Source organism: Haemaphysalis longicornis, unplaced genomic scaffold, assembly GCF_048455015.1.
Source record: "Haemaphysalis longicornis isolate Haplotype H1 unplaced genomic scaffold, Haemaphysalis longicornis Haplotype H1 scaffold_7, whole genome shotgun sequence".
Lineage (NCBI taxonomy): Eukaryota > Metazoa > Arthropoda > Arachnida > Ixodida > Ixodidae > Haemaphysalis > Haemaphysalis longicornis.
In genome coordinates, this window is record NW_027526422.1 from 119,767,111 (window position 1) to 119,790,300 (window position 23,190).

The window sequence follows — 23,190 nt, forward strand, 5'->3', positions numbered from 1 at the left end:
CGAAGACAGACAAGCTCGCGCTCCCGGTGCCGAGTTTGCGCTGCCGGTTGCAGCCGGTTCTTGCGCGTGCAACGCGGCCCACTTTGCGACATCTCCGAAAGCATGCGGTGGTCACGTACCACGAGACACAAGGGATGGACAGACCCATGACTTAAGGAGCTTCGCCCCTAAAACGCCAATTAAGTTTGATAAGTGGTCACCTTGCACACGTACTAAAGTATGCAATTGGAAAATACGCGACCAGAGATCGGCACGGTCAGAACCACAATGAAAGTCGGTATTCTACACCAATCCTTAACGTGAAAATATAAGCCCCGTGAAAAGGAAAGCGTCGCAAAAATGAAAGTGGCCACTATCGCCAAACGCGGAATGTAATAAGCTTTGCAGCTTGAAGTAAAGGAAAAGACAGGGCAACGCGCGTTGTTGGGCGCGCACGCGCACATCCATTTCTCGACACTAGAATTGTGCAACGACAGATGGCGCGGCGAACCTTACGTCGATCGCTTCTCTTTGTGAATACAGCTAACACCGCTGTAACGAAGTCACCGGGAACCGCAAATTACATGGTTAAATCGAGAACTTCGTAAAATCGTTACTGCCACTTTCCAAGCAGTTCATTCCATAAATTAGATGTCTAAAGGGAGGCCCATCCCAGCCGCCATGGCATTGTAATTGCGGCGGCCGGGACGCACGCCTTCCGATAATTTAGAAATGCGCTAAATGTCCGCGGTGAAAACAATAAGCCAGCCAGGGCTAGCCCTGAAGTCGTCGCGCCCCATCAAAAGCGCGAAACAGCTATTTTTGTCGTACCACCTCCCCGCTGAGCGGAACGTTCTTGGCTCTCGTATCCTTGAACCACGTAAACAGGGCTTCCTCCAACTTCTCTGCCGGGGTGGTCTTGAGGTTCTTTTTCTTCGACGAAATTCCAGACAAAGTGGCATGAATGACGGCGTCCTTTCCCTTTAAGATTGTTGAAAGCGTCTTGGCCAGGACGCCGTGATCTGAGGTCATGGGGTTGCTGAGTTTGCTCGTAGAGCTGCGTAAAAACGAAACTAGATGCGTCGTTTTTTTATTCTTTTTTTCCCTGACGTGGCTCAGTGTGCTGTTCGAGGTCTGAGGAAACCCATTAGAATTTGCTCCTTTTTTAATTGTGTCTGTTTCTCGAAATACTTCGTTAAGTCGGGAACGGCGCAAAATCTATTTCGTTAGTTCGAATTCAAAAAAGCATTGAGCCGTATAGGCACCCGCGGGGTAATCTGAATTTGTTTGTTCGATCTGGAAATTCGTAAGATCGGCTCTCGTTATATCGAGTTTTGACTGTAGATCACTTCACCATCAATCATGGATGACCTCACCTGTTCTGCCTCCATGTAAGAATATCTACGGGACGTCGAAAAAGTAACGTCCATTACTCCGGCTTTTTAAGCCCCACAACTTTAAGAAATTTGGGGAAAGCAAAGACGCCCGTGTGTACAAGATTTCGGCGCACGTTAAAGATCCTCAGGTGGTCGAAATTAATCCGGAGCCCTCCACTACGGCGCGCCTCATCGCCTGCGTTGCGTCAGCGCGTTAAACCATACAATCAATCAAATCAACTTTAAGAAATTTTCGCAGTTCGAAATTGGAATCAAAACACTATAAATCAGCGTCCGTTAGATTTTAACTCTGCAGCAATCGGTGTCGCACTAAATAGAAAACTATCACAACGTTAGCATTGATTTCAAACTTTACCGCTGAGGCTTCTATTAGATTACATGGCTGGGGGTGGGGAGGCGTTAACGAACGCAGTTCGTCGCGTCCGGTTCAATAGACGTGAGCGCAGTTAGGCGCACTTTCTTTCAGGCGGTCAGCGACCCCATAGAAGAAACGTAGAGAGAAGAAAAAGGCCATAAACCGTTCTAAATAAAATGTGAACAGCAGCACAAGAACCCGTAAATGCCCCGTCGATCTTCTCAACGGTTCCGGATGCGAGCGGCGACTGGAAGCAGGCTGGTGGGAATCGGCCCGCAGTTCCGGAAATCGACCCGGCGTCGATTTGCCGTAACGCGGCCGGCCGACGCCACCCTGACGTTTTCATCTCCACCGCCTCCCTCGCAAACGCACTGAGCTCATTCCCAGTCGTTTTACGCACCACTCGCGACCGATCAACTCCACGCTTCGCGCCCATACTCGATCGCTACCCCCCCTCTCACTTTCCCGCCAAAATTCCCCCGCCTTCCTGTCGTCTGCTGCTGGTCGTCTGCGAGCACCCAACGGGCGCCCCCTCTACACATTACTCCGTTTCTTTCTTTTTTTTTTTTTCTGGCTTCTGCTCGGATGCCCGTGCGTCAGCTCAGCCACGCGTGTTCCCCTTTTCGTCGTTGTCCGACCGCCTCGCAGTCACTTTCGAATGCGTCGTTACGTGTTCGCCCCCGGAGAACATCCGAGCGTTGTCGGAGGCGCCCTCGAAAGAGCACGGTGTTGAACGCCCGTCGAATGGCACCGCTAGACGCGCGCACCGTTAGCACGCCCAAGGCGGACGGCGAAAACGTTGGCGCAATCCATCACAAGCTCCTTAGCGCCGTTCACCATCGCGAAGACTCCACCATTACGCGACGCCGAAGCTCTCCCGCTCGCGAGGCGTGGTGTGTGGAAAGCCGGCGACGAACGGTAGTTCGCCCCCGGTAACTGGATCGCGCTTCCTTTGAATGCGTCATCATTGCGCAAACGGAAGCGAATAACATCTCCGCGATGTGGTCTCTCACCCGCTTCGCTTTCCCCCGTTGTGCTTCCTCGCGAACTTTTCCACGGAGTAACAAAACATGCCTCGCCGGGCTTGCTCGCTTCTCCTAGCGGCTTCAGAAAGTATGCACGCGTACACAAAATGGCGGCTGTTTTGCCTCCGCAGAAGATTGCTTGCACGTCGTCCCCGCTTTCGTGTTTCCTCCCTTCGTTTTGTTTGCTTGCGTTCGCTCGCTGAAGGCGCCTCCCAGATCTCGTACGAGGTATCGGGGAAGAAAAGGGTGGGAGCAAACACGGCGTCTGCTTGGATGGAACACGCGCAGCGACGGAGCGAGAGGTGTTGAAAAGTTGCGCGGAAGTCGCTGTGGCCGGGGACCCGTGAAAGCGTTGCAGTAGCTGTGGCGGCATTACGAATGGCTGGCTCCTACGAACTACCCCGAGGCGTTGTAACGGTGCGTGCGGAGACAGGATGCGGGAGCTTAGGAGGTGGTTTGGGCTGTTCTCAATTTATTTTGGAAGACGCGCCTAGAAGTTCAAATTAGGATAGGGTGGGAGCTCAAGAACTTTGGAAGAGGCGAGACGGAGATTTGTTCGGTTGCGTAACATCCCACCCCCTTCTCTAGTTTTTCGCACGATGTGCATTACAGGTGAGGCGAATTGGCGACAGTTCTCTAAGAACGCGGGATTCTGCTTGAACTATTAGAAGCGCTTGACACGTGTAAAAAATTATACTGCTATGCATTTTTGAAACGAGGTGTCATCATGTTACGTTGTAGAAGGCTCGTATTTAAACCAATAAAGAAAGCTTTCCTTGTTTCCGGCGAACGTTTCCGGAGGGCTTTGTAGTCTCGCCACTTGAGTCGCTTTGCTCTGCTTAACACTTTCGAATGGCTTCGGTCTGCCTCCTACGTGTTGCACCGCTGCTCGTTTCTGCGGCCGTGCATTTGGGAGAGCTGAAGACGGTGGCGAATTTCTATGCTTGTCTATTCGCTCGTTCGGCTGCAGTTTCCACTCTCTCCATCACAGGTGTACTGGCGTGGACGGCCATATCCAACTGAGTTTATGCTCGCGGTGTGGACCTGCTTGCTTCGCTGCCAATGTCGTCGAAAGGCGATAGTCCACGGCCGGCCCTGCTACATAAGTCATCGTCTCTCCTCCTCAACGAGGTCGCGGGTTCGATTCCCGGCCGCGGCGGCCGCTTTTCTGATGGAGGCGAAAAGCAAAAACGCCCGTGTGTACGATATTTCGGCGCACGATAAAGATCCCCAGGTGGTCAAAATTAATCCGGAGCCCTCCACTACGGCGCGCCTCATCGCCTGTGTTGCGTCGGCGCGTTAAACCCCAGAATCAATCAATCTCCTCCTCACCCCCCCCCCCCCCTCCCCTGAGACGACGAGTGCCGGCATGCCGGCGTTTCTCCGCCGCAATCTCCTCATCGTTGTTTCCTTGCGTTGTCTGGGCATGTTTTCGCGTCTAGACTTTCCACTTCATGACCACTGCCATGGTCACTGATGGGGAGAAAACCGCGTGATTTGGCACCGTCCTTTTCAGGGCTATGTGCACTCCGCACACAATGTATGCACGAATAGTACAGTTTTGTCACCGTGTACAGTCACGGAGAAAGCAAATACGAACCGCGGAGCGCACCGCCGAAGATACTGAGGGCGACATGGATGACGCCACCTGGCAGTGGACCTGGAAAACACACGGACATGCGCACCGAGGGCCATCGCCAGGTGGCGCCACCAGAACCGCAAAAGTCAAGAATCATCCAGCATGCGTACATTTTTAATAAAATAACCCTGTAAATATTACTGTTGTGTTGGTGGTTTGCCTGAGATACGCGTGATGTTCCTTTTTGGTCATCAATATTGACAAGTACGAACATTGCCGCCAGATTTAAATGATGATGAGATTTGCCTATATAAACCTCAAGCTTCATTAACTTCGGTCGGGCGGCTGGACAGACAGACAGACGGCAGACAGACAGACAGACAGACAGACAGACAGACAGACAGACAGACAGACAGACAGACAGACAGACAGACACAGACAGACAGACAGACAGACACAGACAGACAGACAGACAGACAGACCAATATTTCGGCGTTAAAGTAGCCCAATAAAGACTATCGTCTTTAAAGAAAACAAGATTTGAACGCATTCAACGCAGCTAGCTATACAGCTGGCGTCGTAGCGGCGTCGTCGGCTCGCTCAGATGGTCTCCCGTGATATCGGACGAGCCGAGCGAAAGGCACGCGATTGCGTCGCCGGCAGCTCGGCGGAACCAGCGGGCCTTGGGAGCGGCCCACATTCCCCGGCAGCCGGCGGCTCCATCACAGTCAGGGTCGCCAGAGCCGACGCGCTGATCCTGTCTGGCGTCTCTCGTCCGCGGACAGCGACATCGCCGCTGCGCTGATCTCGCCGCCGGGTAACCGCCGTCTACGACTACTGAGCCCCAAAGCAGCCAGGGACAAAGTCTTTCCCGCTTGCAGCGGCTACCACCCGTACCCGAACTCGCACCACCCGTCACGAACGAAGGTGGCACAATCATGTTCATTAGCGAAATGGAAGTTCGTTTGTTGTCCACTCCTGCTCTTAATGAGATAGCAAATGAGGCGTGGCCGGATAGACAAGCCGTGTCCTGTGCGCGGAAAAGATATACCTGGAAACCACCATTCGTTGGATGAAGCGTGGGGTAACTGCCTATGGTAGTATGTGTAACATATCATACCACCCCGCAAATCTTTCTTCCAACGTGTCACACCGCCGTTTTGACAGAGCGGTATAATACAGACATTCTTTTCGGGGTGAGAGTTCAGTAGCAGAGGAAGCAACAAAATTGCAGAAGCCACCAAGTGGGCAGTGTCCAAAAAATGCGCAAGCCTCTAAAGTCAGCTTCTGTCGTATGCACAAGTGATTTGCTATGAAGACTCTTTTAAGGACAATGTAAGAAATTTTGCACGAACTTACGAAAGACCTTTGGACTTATAATAAATACCTCCATAAAACCCCAAGTAATTTTATCATGCGCCGCATACATAGAGCCGTCTCGTTGTCGGGTAAAACCCGATTGTACTCTATTTTTACACCCCGAACATGCTTCATAAGAATCGGGGTTTTCCCCCGAATGGACCTTTGTTAAGTAGCGATCTGCACAATCGTGCGCTATCCGTCCGCCGTCCTCAACCAGTACTTGCTGGAAGCAAGCCCAGAAAACACAGATTTGTGCATTCTTTGTACATTCTTTTCACTTGTTTCCTTTAATTTATTTTTTTCTGCGTGTTGTTTTTTTCCTTCAGAGACGACAATATTTGCATTCGCTGCGTCTGTAATGGCCAGCAACTGCCGGGCACAGCCCCACAAGCCTTTTTTGGCTTTGGCTGGCCAGAATATGTATTCAGTGCAGTAAAATAAAGATTATTGTTATTATTTCGAACTCATTGAGTATTGACATGACTACCACTCGCTGCCCAGGCTGGGAAATGCTGCACTGACGTTGCTGTGCTATAGCTGACGGAAGCTGTGATGTTGAGAGAACTTTCTCCCGGCTGAGATGCGTTCAGCGATAGGATAGGTCCCGAATGGTGGTTGACATGTTGCGTATGCAGGTGATAATGTACGTAAACAAGGATGTGTAATGGATCGATGACGAGCGTTTTGTGAATAAAATAGTTCATTTCTTAGAAGTTACCAGTGCCCTTTACTGTCATCATTACTGATCCATTTTCAAACAAACGCCAAACTGAGGATAGCATTTTCTAGAAAATTCTGATATCCTTTCGATTACCAGCTTGAAACAAACACAAATGTTGGTAGCGCCTTAGAGTTAACAGGTTCGTGATACCTTCTGATAAAATTAACTGAGTGTGTTACGTAGTAGATGTGTAGGTTTAACCCGTGAAAAACCTGAATTCCAGAATGATTTAACTACAAACCCGATTGGTCCGCGGTTATCACTTTGAAAAATACCACCCGATTTTAAAAATATATAATACCAGAAAACGAACAGTCTTGCGCATACGGATTCCCTTTAACGTCAGCTTCACCGCTGCACACAAGTGCATTGCTAGAGAGACTTTTTTTTCTTTTCAGAGCAATACAACAGTGGTCTTGCATGAAAATGGAAAGGCCTTAGGGCCTCTTGTTAAGAGCATTTTCGTGCAAAAGTGTTACCATCAAGCGTTAGAGACGGAGAAATACAGGTTTCCCTGTTGAGTCCACATGAAAATGCTCCAGCATCTACAGCACATCAAGACCTCGGGCTTGAAAGGCACTGGTTACATCGTCAGCGACATGAATTTGGATCCAGTCGTCGCGAGGTACCATCAGGCGCCGCTTAGCCGCTAGATGCACTGCGCGATGCACTGCGCTTTGCTTTTAATTGTCCCGAAGAATCCAGACGATTAATGACCAGAGGGTTTTAGGCCAGGACTCGAATGCTTAGCATCATTTGCGAATTATAAGGGTTGGCCGAGGAAACACAATGCCTACACGTCCTACCATTTTCTTGTTTAGCCTCAGCTCCAGCCAATTCTCTTACCTTTTGCCTGTCGCACTCATCAGAACGGAGAAACTCTTCACTTTTCCGAAAGGGGCCCTAAACTGGGTTCCAAAAGTTGCGATTTTACGTCGCAATCGCTGGAGTCATATCCCAGTTACAACCTCCCGCAAAAATGGTTTACGAGCGTTATATATTATCCTAGTTGTCGTTCATTAAAACGGCCAGCATTAAGGCCTGGAGCGTTCGCCCTTTCTTCGCGCCTCCAAAGCACTGTAGAAGCTACGAGTTCCCTAGCCCGGCGGAAGGCCACCTAGAGAAACAGGACAAGGGCTTGCCACTCCAACATACGCGCAGTCATTGGCCCCACTCGGTGGTACGTCACGCTTTTTTTAGCAGTCCACGTGTACCATGGAGGAAAGAAAAGTTTAGGAGAGGCCCTGACGTCACATTTGTGAAGCCGAGTCCCGCCATGACTTGAGCCCACTGATCCCAGCACTCTATCCCATCATCCTTTGCTGCCTCCGGGTTGATTTGACTAAGATGGCGTCGCCCTGCCCTCCCGCTTCGCAGCGAAAACAGCTTCGTCGCTAATTCCTCGGTGCGATGTCATGTTCTAAGCTGTTGATTTCGCCTTCAATTTGCCCATTCTAACCCTCACCCAAAGTTTCAATCGAAAAACGGCCTTCGTTTTTGAGGTAGAAGGACGATTTTTCAGCTCTTAAGCCTGGCAAAGTAGCGTTTGTCGTCGTCATAGCAACAGGCTCGCGGGATGGCGAACGCATGCGAGTTAAGGCCGCCTCCGATGGCGGAGTTTTCAAACTGGCCTAATCTAAAAACGTTTGTCGTAGCGACTGTGCTGGTTTGCAAGCGTTGCGAGGCAGCCACATACCAAGCGCCTTAAAAATTTGTCCGTTCTATTTGCCCAAATTTGGCCGCCGCAGTTGTAAACAAGTAAGCAACATTGTCCATGGGCTCAAGAAAAATGACGCCACTTCCTCCACACTTTTCGCAATGCATTGGGATGCTAGGGGCCTCTCCTGAGTTTCTTTCCTCCATGACGTGTACCGCCCACTATTTTCTGGGAGAAGGGGGGTCGCCGGTCGGCCCGCTCGCGATGCCGGGCTTCTCGCGTTAGCCGTTCTTGCATCGTCACGTCAGTTTTAGAATTGGGGAAAGGAGCGCTTGAAAGCCTGATTGGGGTGGTTCCAAACACAACATGCGCGCTCACGGCAGTAATTGAAGATTTAGATCAACGATTGGACCGCGGCGGACCGTGACGTCGCATCACGTGACCGATTGGACCGCGGTTCCGTCGTGTGGATCGGCCTTTAGCGTTCTTGCATGCAGCGCTGTCGCGGCGAACAGGTCCCTCCGGGGCCGGGTCGCGCAGAAAAGGCTTAGCATCACCACAGTTATTCGGTCACTGCTTTGCGAAGCCGCGCCGACGATGATCCCAAGCGTAATTTTGCTACACCATCAGTCCCTTTCCCACATTTGTAAACTGATTTTCAGCAATAGTCCAGCTGTAGTGGGCGGTGACAAATTTTAGCTGCTGCGGTGTATTCCATATCCTGCATACGCCCCGGAGGGCTCCCTGTCGACCGTGCAGGCAGATGCTTGCCGCGGTCGAGCGTGTAGCGGTGTTTCCTCCTGCAGAGGGTTATTCATATCTTGTAAACCAGGCGCTACATCTACAAAACCAGCTAAGATCGTGTGACGGATGGCGGCGATCGACGTTCGCCCCTTAAAAGATACGACGTGCCGGAGTTTCGCTAGCATAAACGGCCGCCCAAACCGTCGAAACGTTCCCCGGCGGCTTCCCCCAATGCCGGAACGCGCAAACGCGCCCACAGCGGCGCCGTAGTCTCCAGCGCCAGCTGCGTTATAGAGTCTACGTCATCTCCGTAAAAGTTACATCAGTGCTTCCCTGAATGGTTGCTAGGGCTCACATGTAAACAAGGAAATAAAGAGCGATCTGTTTTGCTTGTCGGTAGGGCCCCTGCTATACGCAGAGGTGTAATATTTGGTATATATTGTCGTGAACATGTAGTCTAGCGATTGCGCGATTGCAATCACGACCTTCGGAAGTCTGTTTAGGGCCCATTTAATTTCGCAATAGCCGCGATGAACGCTCGGTTATGCTTCATGCATATGTGGAGAGAACGCTTGCCCAGCGAAGTGTTCCGGTGTCTGTCGGAATATAGGCCAGAGGCTAGATAACGCCACTGCTGCAAGATGGCGGCGCTCTGAAAAAAAAAAAAAAAGACAGTGTACGGACAGTTGATTTGCCGAGAGTGGAGACGCGGAGTGGAGTGTGCCTGTTCACATTTAAGGTGTCGCAAAGCACAGAAAAAAAAAAAAAGAAAAACGAAGTAAAGAGAAAACATGAAATTAGCGTTACCTGTGTTTCAACTTTGTTGCTCATGGGGTACGGAGAAGAATGCAGAAAACCGGGCAATGTTTCTTTTGGCGGCCGCCGCAAGCCCCCGCGCTCGCCGTCCCGTAGAAAACCGCCGCTAGTCTTGAGCGGGCGCTCCTTTGAAATACAGCATAGAAAATGCGGACGGGGCGCCGCGGCTGTGGCTACAGTGGAATAATAACGGCAGTCAGAACGGCGAGATGCTGATTCTGCGGCTCTTCGCTCCTCATCCTGTCGGGCTTTGTGTAAAACAAAATTAAAAAAAAAACGAAAAAAAAAACACAGCTGTCAGAAGTGGGATTCGAACCCACGCCCGGAAGACCGGACTGCGACCTGAACGCAGCGCCTTGGACCGCTCGGCCATCCTGACAGGACGTTCAGCAGCATCGCCGGGCTCGTTGTCACTCGACGTGCTATCACGACGGGTACACAAAGACAAAGTGAAGTTGTCGCGAGCGGGTCTAGAGCAGGCCTAGAGCGGGGAGTGGTGGTGGTGGTAGAGGGGGCGGGGTCGGATATAAAAGCGCTGGAGAACGTATAGTGCAGAAAATAAGATGTACTTCTGAAATATTTAGAGGACCCCTCCCCCCCCCCCTCCGCACGCACATACATGCACAAGCACACCCCTCAACATTTGTTGTCACGCCGCGTACGCGGGACGCCTTGTCTGTGCAAATGCTGGACGATTGCGAACAACCTGACTGGTCGCGTGCGAGGTCGAATTTTGTGCTTGGAAATAAATAAAAATTAAGATGACCACAAGGTAGTTCGGGGTGTTGGTGATAAATCATGGTAATGGTGACAATCCTCACCTTCTCCGCTGGAACGTACCTTCTGCTGGAGGTATAGGCACAGGCATTCTATTTTATTGTGTTGGACATATAAGTTGAAGCAGATGGCGTACCATGAGGGCAACCATGGGTCAACAGAAGAAGACGATGCCATACTTATGAGAAGGAATAGACCTAATCTAATGTATAATTTACAGTTAAAATTATCTCCACGGTATTCAACTCAGTTCTGACACAAAAACACCCACGTTAATGCCCATCAGAAAATGGAAGGAAGGAAGGAAGGAAGGAAGGAATAGTACAGGAAAGGCAAGGAGGTTAACCAGAATACTGTCCGGTTGGCTACCCTACTCAGGGGGGAGGGGATACGGGAAATGAACGGGAAAGAAAGGACAGCGGTACATATTAAAGGAGAAAATGAGAGAAAGAAAAGTAGAAAAAACACAAGGCGTGACCAGGCAACTATAAAGGCGGTACAAACAACGCACACAACCAGAAAATGCACAAAACTAATACGCTCCACTGATAAAATGGGCGAACTAAGGGCACTGCACTATAGTAATGTCCCTACAATCGTTCAGACAGGCCCGTGTCCTTCAAAAAGAGCAGTAGGGCTTTTATAGCCTTTTCGGCCTGTGTCGGACAGCGCCTATGGCACAAAATTGTCTGCGCCGTAAAGGGGAGGTCGTCGAGTCGGCGAAGTGTGGTGGAGAGCTGTTGCCTCGGCGTTATGAAGCGGTCACAATGGCACAGAAGGTGTTCAATCGTCTCGTCGGTGGCGCACGCATCACAAGCAGGGCTGTTGGCCATTCCAATGGTGTAGGAGTAAGCACCGGTGAAGGCAACACCTAGCCACAGGCGACAAAGTAAGGTGACGTCCGAGCGTGGCACGTTATTAGGTAGGTGGCGCTGCAAATCTGGGTCGAGCGAGTAAAGACGAGCGTTAGAGAACTCGGGTGTATTCCACTTAGCGAGAGTGATTTCCCGGGCAATGGACCGCAGCGACCTTGCAGCATCAGTGCGTGATAGAGGGACGCGGGTCAATCTTGCACTTGTGTGGGCGCCATGAGCCGCTCTATCCGCCTGTTCGTTCCCAGTAATGCCGCAGTGGCTTGGGAGCCACTGGAAAACGATATCATGTCTATGCCTGACTAATGTGTCATATAAGCACCGGATTTCAGCCACAAGTTGTTCGTATGGGCCGCGGCGGAGGGCAGATTGGATGCACTGAAGAGCGGACCTCGAGTCGCATAGCACAACCCATTTTTCTGGCGATTCCTGCTGGATGAATAGAAGGGCCTCCCGAATAGCAGCCAATTCAGAAGCGGTTGACGTCGTCGAGTTTGAAAGCTTAAAATAAATTTCGGTCGACTTCTGTGGTATCAAAACAGCGCCGGCAGAACTGGACGTGGTGACCGACCCATCCGTGTAGACGTGGACCCGGTCTCTGTATGCCTCATGTAGAAAGAGTAGGGATAGCTGTTGAAGACCGCTAGGTGGAAGGTCCGCTTTCTTTTTTATTCCCGGGATGTTTAAGTGCAGTTGTGGCTGTGACAGGCACCAAAGTGGCGACGAGGGCCGAGACGGAGGTGCTCGATGGCAAGCTCCCACTGTGAGCGGCAACCACCTTACAAAAAGATGCCTGCGGTCGTGTTGAAGGCAGGGATGCAAGGTGGTGATGGGGCAACCGGGTGAGTTGCCTAATGTGTGCCCTCAGTGTCTCCACTGTCATGTGGGTTGTGATCGGGTGATCCCTTGCAACGCAAATTGTGGCCACAGTTGAGGCGCAACGCGGGAGACCGAGACATGTACGAAGACCCTGGGCCTGTATGGCCTGAATTGCCTGTAGGTTGGTTTTACATGTGTTGGTTAATACAGGCAGGCTGTAACGCAAAACACCGAGAAACAGGGCATCGTACAGGCGTAACATTGAGTGCACGGAGACACCCCACGTCTTTCCGGCCAGAAACTTGAATAGCTGGACCACTGCAGTTAGCCTTTTTTTCAGGTATGAAACCTGAGGAGTCCATGATAAATCCCGGTCCACGATAACTCCCAGAAAACGGTGACTTTTGACGTAAGGAATATGTTGTCCATTTAAAGAAATCTTATATTGCGACATTTTTTTGCGGGTGAAAGCAACCAGTGTACATTTCTCCGGAGTGAATGGGGTGAAAGAAAAAATATGGCTGACGATTACGATACTTCCTAATGTGAAATTTGTGCGCAGGGCGGCTACAGCCTTCTGCCTGACGGCGCATAGCTGCTGCGACTCACGAATTGATCGACGCATCAGCGAACGCACGAAGGCGCGCGATATACTCTGGCGTTGTCTCGTAGCGCGTCGCCGCGGGGGACCATGAGTCGCACATTTCGCCGTACTTTCATCCTCCGCTTTCATGCTCGCTCCATCTTAGATGGCCTCCTCGTTCTCTCGGTTATCTCGTAACCTGTCCACGCCGTAGAGAATGTCTCGCGCCGCCTCGGCATACCACCCTCCCCCTCACACTTTCTCCGTGTTTTCCTGCTCCGCTTTCCTGCTCGTTCCGTCTCGTTTGTCTTCGGTGTCCCCTTCGTTCCCTCGGTTACAACGAGGAACGACGGTGCCGTGAAACCACAGGAGCGGGCGCTTTTAAGTGCTGCGCACTTAAATGAATGAATGAATGAATGAATGAATGAATGAATGAATGAATGAATGAATGAATGAACGTCGTTTAACTTCGATGTTGAGCAAGCTGATGGCGTGCCTGAGGCGCGCATTGTGACGCTTTGGACTAAATTACGCATGAAGCCATCGGTAAAGGTATTGGAATCCGGTCGGCGAGAGAGGGCTTCGTCCTGCAGTGGACTTAAATGGGCTGTCGTTGTTGTTTATGATGATGATGTTGATGATGAATCCGGGAGAAAAAAGGAAAGAACCCCACACTAACGCGTCAGACTTGAAGGTAACGAGGCTGTAAGCAACCTTCACGGCCGTCCTTCGCTGCCGCAACGACCTTTACTACACCATTGTTGTTAAAAGTGTGAGCTTCTTTCATTTATTTGGCAGTAATAATTATTGGACATCACCTTGGAGGGGCGTACGCTATGGGGTTGTAGTGACACCATCGTCATCACCAGCAACACAATCATCATCAGCGGTGTCTGGCCAGTGCCAGCAGTTCCACGCGCCGCACGAACGCGGCTGTGCAGCTGGGTTGTAGCACGTCTCCGCCGCTTCCACTTCTGGCCGGGCGTACGGTCTCCAAATAAATGTAGGGAGCCGCATCAGCCCCAACGACCGAGTCCGCTCCCTACAAGGGGTCTTTCTCGTTGGGAGCAGATGTTGCAGCCCCGATTACAGTGAACGTGGGTTTTTTGAATATGGAAAAACAGCGCTAAAACGGGACAAAAGAACGTGACAAGACTGGGCGCTGTCCCATTCTTTTGTCCCGTTTTAGCGCTGTTTTTCCATATTCAGTTATGTACCAACAAGCCCGCACCAACACACTTTTTCAGTGGGTTTTTTTTGTTTTTGCCAATCTTGGCCAATCCCTTAAAGGAACACTGACACGAAAATTTCATGTTATACTTTTATTGGTTTTATCGATGCTTAATGGTCTGGCGAACCTGAAACAGCACTTCAAATACTTCAGCGTGCGATAGTTAATTACATTGAACTACCTAAAAATCGTTTTTTTTTTCTCCAAATTTCCGCGCTTCCATCCCGAACGGCGCATATGACAGAATCCCGGCCTGACCTCACCGCTTTATGCCGTCGTCACCGCCGTCCGCTTGACAGGGTGTTGCTCCCGCTCTCCGCTCGTGCGGCCGCGCGCGTGAGGTGACGTCACGAGTTTTTGACGAGCGCTGTCGCGTCACTTCGTTTGGCTTCACGGGGTGATGTCACCCCACGGCCGGGCTGGAGGAGCGCCGGGCGCGCAGCGCGTTCGCCGCTCCTCCAGTCCGGCCGTGGTCACCCTGATGTCCATTTGCTGAGCGCCGCTCCGGGCGCTGCTCCGTCGGCGCGATAAACGAGATCCAATTGAACTATGTTCGCGTCGCAGGACGCTCATATTTCAGCCGGGGTATTCTGTTGAGTGAAGGAAGTGAACTGTGCAATAATGGGGATCCTCGATTTACCAGTCCCGGACGGTCCGCGGGCAGTCCGAGGACTGCGTTCGGACCGGAACTCCCATAGGAATATACAGGAGAATCGAGCGCCGGATCGCGTCTCGGGCAGTCCGCGGACGACCAGGGACTGATAATCGAGGAGGCCCAATATTAACGCCGAAAATTGGTGTCAGCGCTCCTTTAAGTGAGTACGCTTGGCTTGACAAACGCGTGCCGGGGACGCCAAGCGGTTGCCGCGAAGTCCGCACAAATGAACACTGGGCATTTTCTTGGTTTTGTTAACTACCGGGCGGTCGCCGCGAGGTCACGTGCGCGCGCTCGGCAATTTCTTGGTATTTTTAACCACGGACACGGAGAATTACGATTCGCTTAACAGCTTCGCTGTTAAAATAGTCGCAACCCCGAACATAGACGGTACTAATTGCACTACGGACATGAGGAGTGGCAGAAGATCAGCGCGAATGCCTTATTTAGCACGAAGCTGCCGCCGATACGAAGTGTGTAGAAGAAAGGAAAGCGGAATCTCGGCAGTGTCTCAGTGAGAGCGCCAGGTTACGGCGTCGATAAGGCAGGAAAATGAATGCGGGAAAAAAAGAACGCCAACATGGGCCCTGCCCTAGCTAACTATAAGGCATGCCGGGCGCCGCTGGGCAACGTGCATGCCGAAGATATTGACGGCGTACACGTCAAGGCCTCACCGATGACTAATGGTCGCTCGCTCCATTGTAAACTGTAACGAGTCCGCTCCATTGTAAGCCCACCGCTATCGCTACCCCGGACGTGTATGCATGCATATACCGGCTCAGCTCGACGGTCAAGGACGCGGTAAGTTTAAAACTAGATCGCGCCTCCGATATTTCCTGCGGCGCATACGCTGCATCGCCGTTGTCTACGAAGCGGCTATGACGAACAAAATGTTCAATGATCCGCATGAGTATAGTCGACCAAGCGGAGGACCTAACTCTTTTGTTTATTTCTTTCGTTCGTTTTGTTTCCGACCAGCGCCCTTATCTGTGTTTCTCTATTTTCTCACGGCATATAAAATGGCGCCTGTACCAAACAAAGGTATCGACATGAACAAAGATAACGTCGGGCCAGGCTTTGTTGAACACACATCCGCGAGCAATTAGGCGGCTTTGGGCTTTATCTCGCCGCCATTCCTGCCAAGCGTGACGCCATACATCTCGATTGCAATGCCAGCAACCACCCCCACAAAGCAGTACGGTTCAGACGCGTTAGAGAATGATCGAAGGTTTGTGCAACTTACCGTACATTCTAATGAGTATCACGATCTTGGGTTACAGCCTATTCGACAAGCTCTGAGCAAGGCTATGGTTACGTTTTATTTAAATGCGAGAGCTTCTCTTGGCTTCGATTAACTGCTGTACACGAGTAGCATATAAATAAAGCCAAGGAGCGATGCACAAATAAGAAATACGCCTTGTACAGCGAATACAGTTCGCTGGTGTGGGGAACTGAGAGAATACTATACTTACGTGTATACCGCCTGCCATGGCACCTTGCAGTAGCTGTGATTCTGAAGTATTGCACCTTGCGCACGCGCAATCAAACATAAACTGAGCAAAGTTTGGAGAATATAACGCAGTTTCTCCAACATGTGACCAGCTAGAAGCCTTTGAGTGACATTTTAAGAAAGTTCCTCTAAATCCAAATCCCCCGGCATCAATGAATTTTTTCATTTTCCATATGTTCATATGGTTGTTCATTTTCGGGTTTTTATAAATTTTTTGAAAAACCGGGGATCGAGTTGATAATCGGGCAGAAATCGTTTTTTTTTTTTTTCTAAGACTATTCCGACATTCAGCTTTTTATGGTTTGTATCTACAGATATACTAATTAATACTCAGTTTATTTTATCAGAAAGTATCACGAGCTTCTTAACCCTAACGGGTGAAAATTGTTTTTTTTAAGCTGGTAATCGGGGGGCACCAGGGTTTTCTAGCAAACACTCTGCGAAATTTGGCGTTTGTTTGGAAATGAATATCAGTAAGGATGACAGTAAAGAGGATTGATAGCCTGCAAGAAAAAAAAAAACATTTTATTCATGAAAGCTGGCCATTGATTTTTTTTTACGCATCCTCGTTTGCGTACATTATCATCTGAATGCGCAACATGTCGGTCTCCATTCGAGACCTGTCCGATCGTTGAACGTACCTCAGTCGCAAGAAACTTATTTCGACATCTCAACTTCCATTAACTAGGCACAACAATGTCACTGCCGCATTTGCCAGCCTGCAACAGCGAGTGGTAGAGCCATGCTAACACTCAATAATTCGAAAACTGTGTTTGTGGGGCTTGCTTCCAACAAATACTGGTTGAGAACGGCGGACCATCAGCGCCCGATTGGTCAGGTCGCTACTTCGAAAATCGATTTTTCATCGCGCGTAGTTTCGCTGATAGTGAACGGATTTTCATAATTCTTGCGGGAGGAGATTGCTGGGACAATAGACTTTACCCCTAAATACATTCCGAGTAGTCAATGGTAAGTGTTGCAGGGTCCCTTTAAAGGGACCCTTCAACACTTTCGATAAACGCTTTCACGCTTGCCTTCGCGCCTGGAAGCACTGCGAAAGCTACAGTTACCGCCAGCGGGGAGCGGCACTGCGTGATTGTCTCGTCGCACCAGATACGCTCCCTTTATGCTTTGTTTTTGTGGCTTTATTTTTACAGTTGTTGTCGAAAAGCGTTCATTGCTAAAACTACGTGAAATCCGGCCAACAGCCGCTACATGGCCTCAGTGACGTAATTCGGGCCGTCGAAGAACATCAAGACTGGGATAGAGTGAAAAACAAGAAAGAGGTTTATAAACTACTAAATCTGAGCTACTAAAACTACACGGGCTCCCCAGAGCCCGTTCCCAGAGGGTGGGGCAAGGGGAAGCGATATTAGGAAGCTGGACACTCACAAAGGGAATGGCAGCGGCTTGACAGCACCACATGCAGAGCATTTACGGGACGGGAAAAAAAAAAGAGGGGGGGGGGGGGGTGTTGGACAAGTTGGGTGCGATGGGGGAAGGTGTGTGGTTGGAGAACGCACCACGTGGGAGCTGCAGGGAGGGGGGGGGGGGGGGGGGAGGGCGAAGGTGGACTGGGCGAAAGCACGGTTTGGCGGAAGAGGCTGTGGTGTAGGGTAATGTCCCAGCTAGTGGCTCAGAAGCCACCGGTTCAGAGCGCCCGTGTGTAGCCGTAAAAGAACAAAGATCCCCAGTTGGTCAAAATTAAGCCGGATCCCTCCACTACGACGCACCTCATCGCCTGTGTAGCGTCGGCGCGTTAAGCCTTATAACCAACCAACCAGCCGTAAGAGGAGCGGGAGCCCGGAGAGTCAAAGCTCGGGCATGGTCGTGTACCGACTCATCAGCACCTATGCCAGTGTGGGCCGGAGTACACACCAGTGTCACGGGGGCGAAAAGACGATTTGCGAGAAGAATTTTAAAACACTACAGTCTCTCGGCCGTCGCTGCCCAGTAACACCCTTCCATCTCTCCCCTTCCTAACTTTCACGCCTATACCCCCCACTTTCGCTCCACCCCAAGGAGCAAAAGTGGGAGGCGCGATATGGAGGTTTTGTTATTCCAACTCAATTCTCCAGCGTTGGCTCTGCTCTCATCGCACGCGCCATCGGTGGGGACCTTTTGCTTTTGCTGGGTTTTGGCTCGAGGCGATATCTTTTGTCTCAGGGTTTCCCTTTACCTCGGATCTCTTCGACACTGTTTTTAACCGTTGCCTTCTATTTGCTATCATAATAAGTGACTCCACGTCCGAATCAAAATAACGCTACTAGTCGCGCATGCGTACTAATGGTTTGCCTCAAATATACCTGAAATTTTCTTCGTGCCGAAAAATGTTGACATTCGCGAGGCAGTGCAATAGATTTAGTGGTTTAGAAACCTTTTCCTTGCATATACTTCGTGTTCAAGCATTCCTTCACCTGTTTTTTGAGCGGGCGGCTGAATCGAGTGACAGACAGACAGACAGACAGACAGACCAAAATTGTCACATTTTGGTAGGACAAGGAAGGCTACCGTCTTAAATGATGAGTAGAACTCCCTCGACATTGTCTCGTCAAAGCGAGCAAGTTACGCACGCAGAGAACTCGCCGAGCGCTGCTCTATAGTCCACCTTTCCGTGTATGCCCCACCCCCGTCCTTTTTTTTCTGTGTTCCAGTTTCGCGAAAAAACCAGTTCCCGCTACTCCGGAGCAACCGATTCCATTCCGAGCGGCCCGCCGTCCTCCCGGGCAGCCGTGATCGTATAGTGGTTAGTACCTTGCGTTGTGGCCGCAATAACCCAGGTTCGAATCCTGGTCACGGCATTATTTTTTTTTCTTTCTTCATTTGTTTCACTGTAGTGTTCGCTCCGATGGCTGATACGTTTAATGGCATTAAAAGCCTTTTGGACATCTGCAGAAACGGTATTTATACGTTTCACTTTTTTTTTCTTTCAAGTACATCATGAACTAACTAGCCCAGCATTCTGTTTGTCCTGCTTTACTGACATGGGCATAGGCGTACCAACCGTCTTCTGAGATGGGTCACGCATGCTATAGAGGGCGATTGACAAATGCGTGAAAGTCATCTTAACAAGTACAAATGGTACAAGCCGTCATAGCAAATACAAACGCAGGGATGGCCGCTTTTTGATGGAGGCGAAAAGCGGAACCGCCCGTGTGTTCCGAGATTTTGGCGCGCGTTAAAGCTCCCCAGGAGGTCAAAATTATTCCGGAGCCCTTCACTAGGCGCCCCTCATCGCCTGTGTAGCGTCGTGCGTTAAACATCATGATCAATCAATCAATCAATCAATCAATCAATCAATCAATCAATCAATCAATCAATCAATCAATCAATCAATCAATCAATCAATCAATCAATCAATCAATCAATCAATCAATCAATCAATCAATCAATCAATCAATCAATCAAATGCAAACGCACAGGCTACTCACCCACTGACGTTTTAGAATCCTGTGTCGTATTTTCCTCGTGGCAAGACCAAATCTGGCAGGTTTGAAATCACTGCACCGTCTTCTTCACAACCACGCACGGCCAGGAAGGTGCGTCCAAATACATATCTCTAGCAGAATCGCGAACACAAAGTCACAAAGATGCACCGTACACTGTCAGAGAAAAAGCTTCTAACGACGGCTGCTGTAATGATTCGTTGCTTTTGCTGTCCATCAGCGAATGGGATGGATTAGACCCCTCCATTACCAACACACAATTATTGGCACAACTCACCTCGGAAAGTGAGCCAAATAACTGTTTTCCAGGTGTGTTTCTTGGGATGTAAAAATGTACACGCTTACCTGTTGCACAGAACTGTACAATTGCTTGTTCCTTCTTTCCAGGTAGCGACGAGTGGTTTAACTGCTTCCGACATGCATGATTTTTTTTGGGGGGCGTCAATGTTTACGGCCCCCTGTAAACGCGTCGTCTTATATCCAGCGTTTCAGAAGGCTGTTAGCGTTAGCTGTACCCTCGAACTGATGCCCACTTGCTTTTGTGCTTTTGTCTCGTAAGAGACTGGTAGCATAATAAATAAATAAATAAATAAATAAATAAATAAATAAATAAATAAATAAATAAATAAATAAATAAATAAATAAATAAATAAATAAATAAATAAATAAATAAATGCATAAATAAATAAATAAATAAATAAATAAATAAATAAATGCATAAATAAATAAATAAATAAATAAATAAATAAATAAATAAATAAATATTATTCAGAATCTCGCAAGCCAGCTTTTCTTATCCACAACCTTACATGATGTCTTCATGCTCGAGCTTCCTCTTTTAGTGGAGTAGGCAAGCACATGTAACTACTTGTGCAGTCTGTATACGTCAATAGGATCCCCGCCATGTGTAATATTACAGGCAACAGCCGTGGCTGTATACCGTCCAGCGCAAGGAGAAACGACGGCAGAAAGCGGAAGGCTGTCAGTCGGCTTTGCCACTGCACTCTGCTACCATGCGCGGGTGTTCCTTGTCTTGGGAGGAAGACGCGGAAGGCTGCCCAGTATAGATGTCCCTCTGTCGCCATTATCTCTCCTCCATTGGATCGGTGCTAGCGATTCAAATGTCTGAGAAATCCGCGTAACCAAAACAAAGCTTACGGAGCTGAGCATCTTGAGTAAACAGCGCAAAGCGACACGGACATGGTACGGAAGGTAAACACACCTCAAGGCTATAGCGTGCGGGACGGCGTCTAACGAAAGCGAAATAAACGTAGGCGTACTGAGAAAAAAAGAGAAGAAAAAAGATCTGCCGATATAAGCCCTTCTCAGATAGCGGCCGTAGGGTCTAAATTAATTCGCAGCGCACCTTAAAAGCGCACCGGTGCAGCTTCGGCGCATCATTCCGTAATTTGAATAAAACGAATAACGCACAGGTACAAGAGCACACGAGACAAACATAAACTGGCAGAAGGAAAATTACTCCCACCTCCCCTCGCGGGAACCCCTGTGTAGATGCGACGCATAGGGGGTTCCGTTGTTGTTTCCGTTAGGTTGATTCTCCCATCGCGTGAAACGTGCCGTGAACCCCTGCCGCGGCTATGACGCAACGTGGCGCGGCTATGACGCAACACAATCCAACACAATCCACTTTAATCAATCCAATCCAAATCCAATCATATTCAATCCAATCCAACCCAATCCAGTCCAATCCAATCCAATCCAAGCCAAGCCAAGCCAATCGAATCCAATCCAATGCCCCTCGCGAGAGAGTGTTCGCTATCGGAGAGGAGAGGGTGTGAGCGGCGGAGAGCGCAGCTCGCGCGGCGAGAAGAATGGGGGAGGGGTGTGGACGGACAACGACAACGCCGTATGGAGGGACAAGGCGAGTGAATGAAATGCCGTTGCATCTAAAAGTTACAAGAGGAGAAGTTGAAGCAGGGTGAAGCGGACCATTATCCATTGTATCCATTCATGTATCCATGTATCCATTGATATTTTTGTATATCTCCGCTTTGCACAGCCTGTAGCTTTCGCTTCTTTCAGTTTACACGCCAGCGAGCGTAAACACAGCTTTCAGTCGGCGCCGCGGATCGGGCAGAATTAGCAGGCCGCCAAGTCTGAGAGCGCGGCCAGTGTCCGTCAGCGAGAGAGAGCACAAACACGATGACGGTGATTAGCGGTTTCTTTGTCCCGTTTCCGATCCGCGCCAGCGGGGGGTGCCTCGCCCAAAACGCCTCGCCCAGCGCGCGGGGAGCATTGTTTCGGTTTCCCACGCTCCCATATGCACCGGCCGCCGGCGGCGCTGGTCAGCCACGCCGGGGCCGATTTGTCACGAGTTAATCGCGCAACCGTGTGCGCCGCCGCTGCCGCGCTTAGAGGCTGCTGCAGCCGCTCTTATGTATATGCGCGCACGGCGGCCGTGTGTCCATACTCACGCGTGAGTCAGCGCCGCGTAGCGGCGGCGCCGGCGTGCGTGTGTGCGTGCACGCGTAGCTTATGGACGCTCACAGCTGCCAGCCACTTTACGTACGCACGCACTCACGGTGCTTGGTCAGTCAGCGCTGCTGGTTATCCAGACCACCTGTGCGCACAAACATCTTTTGTATATTTGCGCCGCGGCTAGGCCGAAAAGCCTCTCTAATCTCCTTCCCACAACTGTTTGTCTTTGTTTTTTAATCGTTAACTGAAAGGCGGCGTTTAACGGTGTCCTCGTCGGTTTTCAGGGCTGTCGTGATGACGTAGCAGAGAGTCCGTGCGTCTCATGTAGGAGCCGTCGGCAATTCACTGCAGTGGTTCACTCACGCACGCATCTGCGTGCGCTGAAATTCAAACAGCAAAGAGAGAGAAAGATTAAGAGAGGGGTAGAGCCGATACGGCGCCCACCTTGAGCTTCAAGTGTAAGTCCACTCCGTCTCACTACCTGCGGAACGCTCATAACATTGTTGTGTCCACGGCTGCCTTGTCCTGAAGAAGAAGGATAACGAACCGTTTTATCGCTTTCCCTCTCCGGAAAGGAATAACCCAGGTTCTCCCTTTCTCGTCGTTTTATGTTAATCGAGTTTGAATCAATGCACATCGTTAAGACACGAACAAGAGGCGTCAGGGGTGACCTTGTTTTGCGGGCATGCGTGTTACAGTTCTAGAGGAATTTGGTGGCGTGTGTCGGCCCACCGTGCTCTGCGCAAATTTAAATGAGGCCGTTATGATCCCGCGTAATGAAGCGGCTGGCCTCATTAGCATCGCGGTCGCGGGGAAATCGGAAGATTAATTTCTTCGAGTAAAAGGAAAAGCTATAAAACACAGAGCTCGCGTGTGTTCCCACCATTCAAACGTAATGTGTACGAGATAAACGAAAGACCGCGAGAAAGAACGCCGGCATAATCTGATTTTCGTAGCGCTATTAATGAAGCCGTGAGGGTATTATACGAAATCCTAAGCTTGGAAGGTACAGTAATTGGCTTGCGGTTGATTGCGACGGATAAAATCAAACAACAAAACGAATCCTCTAAGTCTGGTCAATGCCAAGCGGCCTTAAATAAGCTGCGAAGGCAGTGCAAGCTTAAAACCCAGTTTGAATGCTTTACGTTTCTCGAGCATTTTATAAAATGGATGCAAAGAATTGTTTAATGCTACGCAAGTCTGTTTTGTACACGACACTGCAG

At 50.0% G+C, this 23,190-nt stretch overlaps 1 long non-coding RNA gene and 2 other non-coding genes across 3 annotated transcripts in view; 1 reads left to right on the plus strand and 2 right to left on the minus strand.

The window, feature by feature from the left end:
- The window catches only part of LOC144144986 (uncharacterized), a 36,971-nt gene extending 17,356 nt beyond the window's left edge, over positions 1 to 19,615 (minus strand). The window contains exon 1 of the long non-coding RNA XR_013317393.1: positions 19,514 to 19,615. This is a non-coding gene — a long non-coding RNA (uncharacterized LOC144144986). The remainder of the gene's footprint in view (positions 1 to 19,513) is intronic.
- Positions 9,931 to 10,014, minus strand: Trnal-cag (transfer RNA leucine (anticodon CAG)). The gene has a single exon. It is a non-coding gene; the product is annotated as a tRNA-Leu (tRNA).
- Trnah-gug (transfer RNA histidin (anticodon GUG)) lies at positions 18,812 to 18,883 on the plus strand. Its single transcript has one exon. It is a non-coding gene; the product is annotated as a tRNA-His (tRNA).
- Positions 19,616 to 23,190: the final 3,575 nt, after the last annotated feature.